Source organism: Schistocerca gregaria, chromosome 6 (genome assembly GCF_023897955.1).
Source record: "Schistocerca gregaria isolate iqSchGreg1 chromosome 6, iqSchGreg1.2, whole genome shotgun sequence".
Lineage (NCBI taxonomy): Eukaryota > Metazoa > Arthropoda > Insecta > Orthoptera > Acrididae > Schistocerca > Schistocerca gregaria.
Genome location: NC_064925.1, coordinates 477,454,613 through 477,461,262, shown reverse-complemented (window position 1 = coordinate 477,461,262; position 6,650 = coordinate 477,454,613). Strand labels below are relative to the sequence as shown.

Sequence of the window (6,650 nt, the reverse complement as noted above, 5' to 3'; positions counted from 1 at the left end):
CCCTTATAAACTCAAGATTGCTAAGTCTATTATTCAGGAACTTTTAACTGCAGGGATTGTTCACCCCTCATCCAGTGACTGGTCGTCACCAATTCAACTCGCTCCAAAAAAAGACTGCTCATTCAGGCTCTGTGGGGATTACTGTCGACTAAACGACAGAACAATTTTGGACAATTACCCAGTTCCCCATATGCAAGACTTTGCACAACAACTGAGTGGTTCCAGAATGAGATTTTCACTCTGCAGCGGAGTGTGCGCTGATATGAAACTTCCTGGCAGATTAAAACTGTGTGCCCGACCGAGACTCGAACTCGGGACCTTTGCCTTTCGCGGGCAAGTGCTCTACCAACTGAGCTACCGAAGCACGACTCACGTCCGGTACTCACAGCTTTACTTCTGCCAGTATCCGTCTCCTACCTTCCAAACTTTACAGAAGCTCTTCTGCGAACCTTGCAGAACTAGCACTCCTGAAAGAAAGGATAATTGCGGAGACATGGCTTAGCCACAGCCTGGGGGACGTTTCCAGAATGAGATTTTCACTCTGCAGCGGAGTGTGCGCTGATATGAAACTTCCTGGCAGATTAAAACTGTGTGCCCGACCGAGACTCGAACTCGGGACCTTTGCCTTTCGCGGGCAAGTGCTCTACCAACTGAGCTACCGAAGCACGACTCACGTCCGGTACTCACAGCTTTACTTCTGCCAGTATCCGTCTCCTACCTTCCAAACTTTACAGAAGCTCTTCTGCGAACCTTGCAGAACTAGCACTCCTGAAAGAAAGGATAATTGCGGAGACATGGCTTAGCCACAGCCTGGGGGATGTTTCCAGAATGAGATTTTCACTCTGCAGCGGAGTGTGCGCTGATATGAAACTTCCTGGCAGATTAAAACTGTGTGCCCGACCGAGACTCGAACTCGGGACCTTTGCCTTTCGCGGGCAAGTGCTCTACCAACTGAGCTACCAAAGCACGACTCACGTCCGGTACTCACAGCTTTACTTCTGCCAGTATCCGTCTCCTACCTTCCAAACTTTACAGAAGCTCTTCTGCGAACCTTGCAGAACTAGCACTCATATCAGCGCACACTCCGCTGCAGAGTGAAAATCTCATTCTGGAAACATCCCCCAGGCTGTGGCTAAGCCATGTCTCCGCAATTATCCTTTCTTTCAGGAGTGCTAGTTCTGCAAGGTTCGCAGAAGAGCTTCTGTAAAGTTTGGAAGGTAGGAGACGGATACTGGCAGAAGTAAAGCTGTGAGTACCGGACGTGAGTCGTGCTTCGGTAGCTCAGTTGGTAGAGCACTTGCCCGCGAAAGGCAAAGGTCCCGAGTTCGAGTCTCGGTCGGGCACACAGTTTTAATCTGCCAGGAAGTTTCATATCAGCGCACACTCCGCTGCAGAGTGAAAATCTCATTCTGGAAACGTCCCCCAGGCTGTGGCTAAGCCATGTCTCCGCAATTATCCTTTCTTTCAGGAGTGCTAGTTCTGCAAGGTTCGCAGAAGAGCTTCTGTAAAGTTTGGAAGGTAGGAGACGGATACTGGCAGAAGTAAAGCTGTGAGTACCGGACGTGAGTCGTGCTTTGGTAGCTCAGTTGGTAGAGCACTTGCCCGCGAAAGGCAAAGGTCCCGAGTTCGAGTCTCGGTCGGGCACACAGTTTTAATCAGCCAGGAAGTTTCATATCAGCGCACACTCCGCTGCAGAGTGAAAATCTCATTCTGGAAACATCCCCCAGGCTGTGGCTAAGCCATGTCTCCGCAATTATCCTTTCTTTCAGGAGTGCTAGTTCTGCAAGGTTCGCAGAAGAGCTTCTGTAAAGTTTGGAAGGTAGGAGACGGATACTGGCAGAAGTAAAGCTGTGAGTACCGGACGTGAGTCGTGCTTCGGTAGCTCAGTTGGTAGAGCACTTGCCCGCGAAAGGCAAAGGTCCCGAGTTCGAGTCTCGGTCGGGCACACAGTTTTAATCTGCCAGGAAGTTTCATATCAGCGCACACTCCGCTGCAGAGTGAAAATCTCATTCTGGAAACATCCCCCAGGCTGTGGCTAAGCCATGTCTCCGCAATTATCCTTTCTTTCAGGAGTGCTAGTTCTGCAAGGTTCGCAGAAGAGCTTCTGTAAAGTTTGGAAGGTAGGAGACGGATACTGGCAGAAGTAAAGCTGTGAGTACCGGACGTGAGTCGTGCTTCGGTAGCTCAGTTGGTAGAGCACTTGCCCGCGAAAGGCAAAGGTCCCGAGTTCGAGTCTCGGTCGGGGACACAGTTTTAATCTGCCAGGAAGTTTCATATCAGCGCACACTCCGCTGCAGAGTGAAAATCTCATTCTGGAAACATCCCCCAGGCTGTGGCTAAGCCATGTCTCCGCAATTATCCTTTCTTTCAGGAGTGCTAGTTCTGCAAGGTTCGCAGAAGAGCTTCTGTAAAGTTTGGAAGGTAGGAGACGGATACTGGCAGAAGTAAAGCTGTGAGTACCGGACGTGAGTCGTGCTTCGGTAGCTCAGTTGGTAGAGCACTTGCCCGCGAAAGGCAAAGGTCCCGAGTTCGAGTCTCGGTCGGGCACACAGTTTTAATCTGCCAGGAAGTTTCATATCAGCGCACACTCCGCTGCAGAGTGAAAATCTCATTCTGGAAACATCCCCCAGGCTGTGGCTAAGCCATGTCTCCGCAATTATCCTTTCTTTCAGGAGTGCTAGTTCTGCAAGGTTCGCAGAAGAGCTTCTGTAAAGTTTGGAAGGTAGGAGACGGATACTGGCAGAAGTAAAGCTGTGAGTACCGGACGTGAGTCGTGCTTCGGTAGCTCAGTTGGTAGAGCACTTGCCCGCGAAAGGCAAAGGTCCCGAGTTCGAGTCTCGGTCGGGCACACAGTTTTAATCTGCCAGGAAGTTTCATATCAGCGCACACTCCGCTGCAGAGTGAAAATCTCATTCTGGAAACATCCCCCAGGCTGTGGCTAAGCCATGTCTCCGCAATTATCCTTTCTTACAGGAGTGCTAGTTCTGCAAGGTTCGCAGAAGAGCTTCTGTAAAGTTTGGAAGGTAGGAGACGGATACTGGCAGAAGTAAAGCTGTGAGTACCGGACGTGAGTCGTGCTTCGGTAGCTCAGTTGGTAGAGCACTTGCCCGCGAAAGGCAAAGGTCCCGAGTTCGAGTCTCGGTCGGGCACACAGTTTTAATCTGCCAGGAAGTTTCATATCAGCGCACACTCCGCTGCAGAGTGAAAATCTCATTCTGGAAACGTCCCCCAGGCTGTGGCTAAGCCATGTCTCCGCAATTATCCTTTCTTTCAGGAGTGCTAGTTCTGCAAGGTTCGCAGAAGAGCTTCTGTAAAGTTTGGAAGGTAGGAGACGGATACTGGCAGAAGTAAAGCTGTGAGTACCGGACGTGAGTCGTGCTTCGGTAGCTCAGTTGGTAGAGCACTTGCCCGCGAAAGGCAAAGGTCCCGAGTTCGAGTCTCGGTCGGGCACACAGTTTTAATCTGCCAGGAAGTTTCATATCAGCGCACACTCCGCTGCAGAGTGATAATCTCATTCTGGAAACATCCCCCAGGCTGTGGCTAAGCCATGTCTCCGCAATTATCCTTTCTTTCAGGAGTGCTAGTTCTGCAAGGTTCGCAGAAGAGCTTCTGTAAAGTTTGGAAGGTAGGAGACGGATACTGGCAGAAGTAAAGCTGTGAGTACCGGACGTGAGTCGTGCTTCGGTAGCTCAGTTGGTAGAGCACTTGCCCGCGAAAGGCAAAGGTCCCGAGTTCGAGTCTCGGTCGGGCACACAGTTTTAATCTGCCAGGAAGTTTCATATCAGCGCACACACTGCTGCAGAGTGAAAATCTCATTCTGGAAACATCCCCCAGGCTGTGGCTAAGCCATGTCTCCGCAATTATCCTTTCTTTCAGGAGTGCTAGTTCTGCAAGGTTCGCAGAAGAGCTTCTGTAAAGTTTGGAAGGTAGGAGACGGATACTGGCAGAAGTAAAGCTGTGAGTACCGGACGTGAGTCGTGCTTCGGTAGCTCAGTTGGTAGAGCACTTGCCCGCGAAAGGCAAAGGTCCCGAGTTCGAGTCTCGGTCGGGCACACAGTTTTAATCTGCCAGGAAGTTTCATATCAGCGCACACTCCGCTGCAGAGTGAAAATCTCATTCTGGAAACATCCCCCAGGCTGTGGCTAAGCCATGTCTCCGCAATTATCCTTTCTTTCAGGAGTGCTAGTTCTGCAAGGTTCGCAGAAGAGCTTCTGTAAAGTTTGGAAGGTAGGAGACGGATACTGGCAGAAGTAAAGCTGTGAGTACCGGACGTGAGTCGTGCTTCGGTAGCTCAGTTGGTAGAGCACTTGCCCGCGAAAGGCAAAGGTCCCGAGTTCGAGTCTCGGTCGGGCACACAGTTTTAATCTGCCAGGAAGTTTCATATCAGCGCACACTCCGCTGCAGAGTGAAAATCTCATTCTGGAAACATCCCCCAGGCTGTGGCTAAGCCATGTCTCCGCAATTATCCTTTCTTTCAGGAGTGCTAGTTCTGCAAGGTTCGCAGAAGAGCTTCTGTAAAGTTTGGAAGGTAGGAGACGGATACTGGCAGAAGTAAAGCTGTGAGTACCGGATGTGAGTCGAGCTTCGGTAGCTCAGTTGGTAGAGCACTTGCCCGCGAAAGGCAAAGGTCCCGAGTTCGAGTCTCGGTCGGGCACACAGTTTTAATCTGCCAGGAAGTTTCATATCAGCGCACACTCCGCTGCAGAGTGAAAATCTCATTCTGGAAACGTCCCCCAGGCTGTGGCTAAGCCATGTCTCCGCAATTATCCTTTCTTTCAGGAGTGCTAGTTCTGCAAGGTTCGCAGAAGAGCTTCTGTAAAGTTTGGAAGGTAGGAGACGGATACTGGCAGAAGTAAAGCTGTGAGTACCGGACGTGAGTCGTGCTTCGGTAGCTCAGTTGGTAGAGCACTTGCCCGCGAAAGGCAAAGGTCCCGAGTTCGAGTCTCGGTCGGACACACAGTTTTAATCTGCCAGGAAGTTTCATATCAGCGCACACTCCGCTGCAAAGTGAAAATCTCATTCTGGAAACATCCCCCAGGCTGTGGCTAAGCCATGTCTCCGCAATTATCCTTTCTTTCAGGAGTGCTAGTTCTGCAAGGTTCGCAGAAGAGCTTCTGTAAAGTTTGGAAGGTAGGAGACGGATACTGGCAGAAGTAAAGCTGTGAGTACCGGACGTGAGTCGTGCTTCGGTAGCTCAGTTGGTAGAGCACTTGCCCGCGAAAGGCAAAGGTCCCGAGTTCGAGTCTCGGTCGGGCACACAGTTTTAATCTGCCAGGAAGTTTCATATCAGCGCACACTCCGCTGCAGAGTGAAAATCTCATTCTGGAAACATCCCCCAGGCTGTGGCTAAGCCATGTCTCCGCAATTATCCTTTCTTTCAGGAGTGCTAGTTCTGCAAGGTTCGCAGAAGAGCTTCTGTAAAGTTTGGAAGGTAGGAGACGGATACTGGCAGAAGTAAAGCTGTGAGTACCGGACGTGAGTCGTGCTTCGGTAGCTCAGTTGGTAGAGCACTTGCCCGCGAAAGGCAAAGGTCCCGAGTTCGAGTCTCGGTCGGGCACACAGTTTTAATCTGCCAGGAAGTTTCATATCAGCGCACACTCCGCTGCAGAGTGAAAATCTCATTCTGGAAACATCCCCCAGGCTGTGGCTAAGCCATGTCTCCGCAATTATCCTTTCTTTCAGGAGTGCTAGTTCTGCAAGGTTCGCAGAAGAGCTTCTGTAAAGTTTGGAAGGTAGGAGACGGATACTGGCAGAAGTAAAGCTGTGAGTACCGGACGTGAGTCGTGCTTCGGTAGCTCAGTTGGTAGAGCACTTGCCCGCGAAAGGCAAAGGTCCCGAGTTCGAGTCTCGGTCGGGCACACAGTTTTAATCTGCCAGGAAGTTTCATATCAGCGCACACTCCGCTGCAGAGTGAAAATCTCATTCTGGAAACATCCCCCAGGCTGTGGCTAAGCCATGTCTCCGCAATTATCCTTTCTTACAGGAGTGCTAGTTCTGCAAGGTTCGCAGAAGAGCTTCTGTAAAGTTTGGAAGGTAGGAGACGGATACTGGCAGAAGTAAAGCTGTGAGTACCGGACGTGAGTCGTGCTTCGGTAGCTCAGTTGGTAGAGCACTTGCCCGCGAAAGGCAAAGGTCCCGAGTTCGAGTCTCGGTCGGGCACACAGTTTTAATCTGCCAGGAAGTTTCATATCAGCGCACACTCCGCTGCAGAGTGAAAATCTCATTCTGGAAACGTCCCCCAGGCTGTGGCTAAGCCATGTCTCCGCAATTATCCTTTCTTTCAGGAGTGCTAGTTCTGCAAGGTTCGCAGAAGAGCTTCTGTAAAGTTTGGAAGGTAGGAGACGGATACTGGCAGAAGTAAAGCTGTGAGTACCGGACGTGAGTCGTGCTTCGGTAGCTCAGTTGGTAGAGCACTTGCCCGCGAAAGGCAAAGGTCCCGAGTTCGAGTCTCGGTCGGGCACACAGTTTTAATCTGCCAGGAAGTTTCATATCAGCGCACACTCCGCTGCAGAGTGAAAATCTCATTCTGGAAACATCCCCCAGGCTGTGGCTAAGCCATGTCTCCGCAATTATCCTTTCTTTCAGGAGTGCTAGTTCTGCAAGGTTCGCAGAAGAGCTTCTGTAAAGTTTGGAAGGTAGGAGACGGATAC

General features: G+C 50.8%; 2 non-coding genes across 2 annotated transcripts; both read left to right on the top strand.

The window, feature by feature from the left end:
- Nucleotides 1-2,173: 2,173 nt before the first annotated feature.
- On the top strand, nucleotides 2,174-2,248 carry Trnas-cga (transfer RNA serine (anticodon CGA)). Its single transcript has one exon. It is a non-coding gene; the product is annotated as a tRNA-Ser (tRNA).
- A 2,634-nt stretch (nucleotides 2,249-4,882) lies between these two features.
- Nucleotides 4,883-4,957, top strand: Trnas-cga (transfer RNA serine (anticodon CGA)). Its single transcript has one exon. It is a non-coding gene; the product is annotated as a tRNA-Ser (tRNA).
- The last annotated feature ends 1,693 nt before the right edge of the window (nucleotides 4,958-6,650 follow it).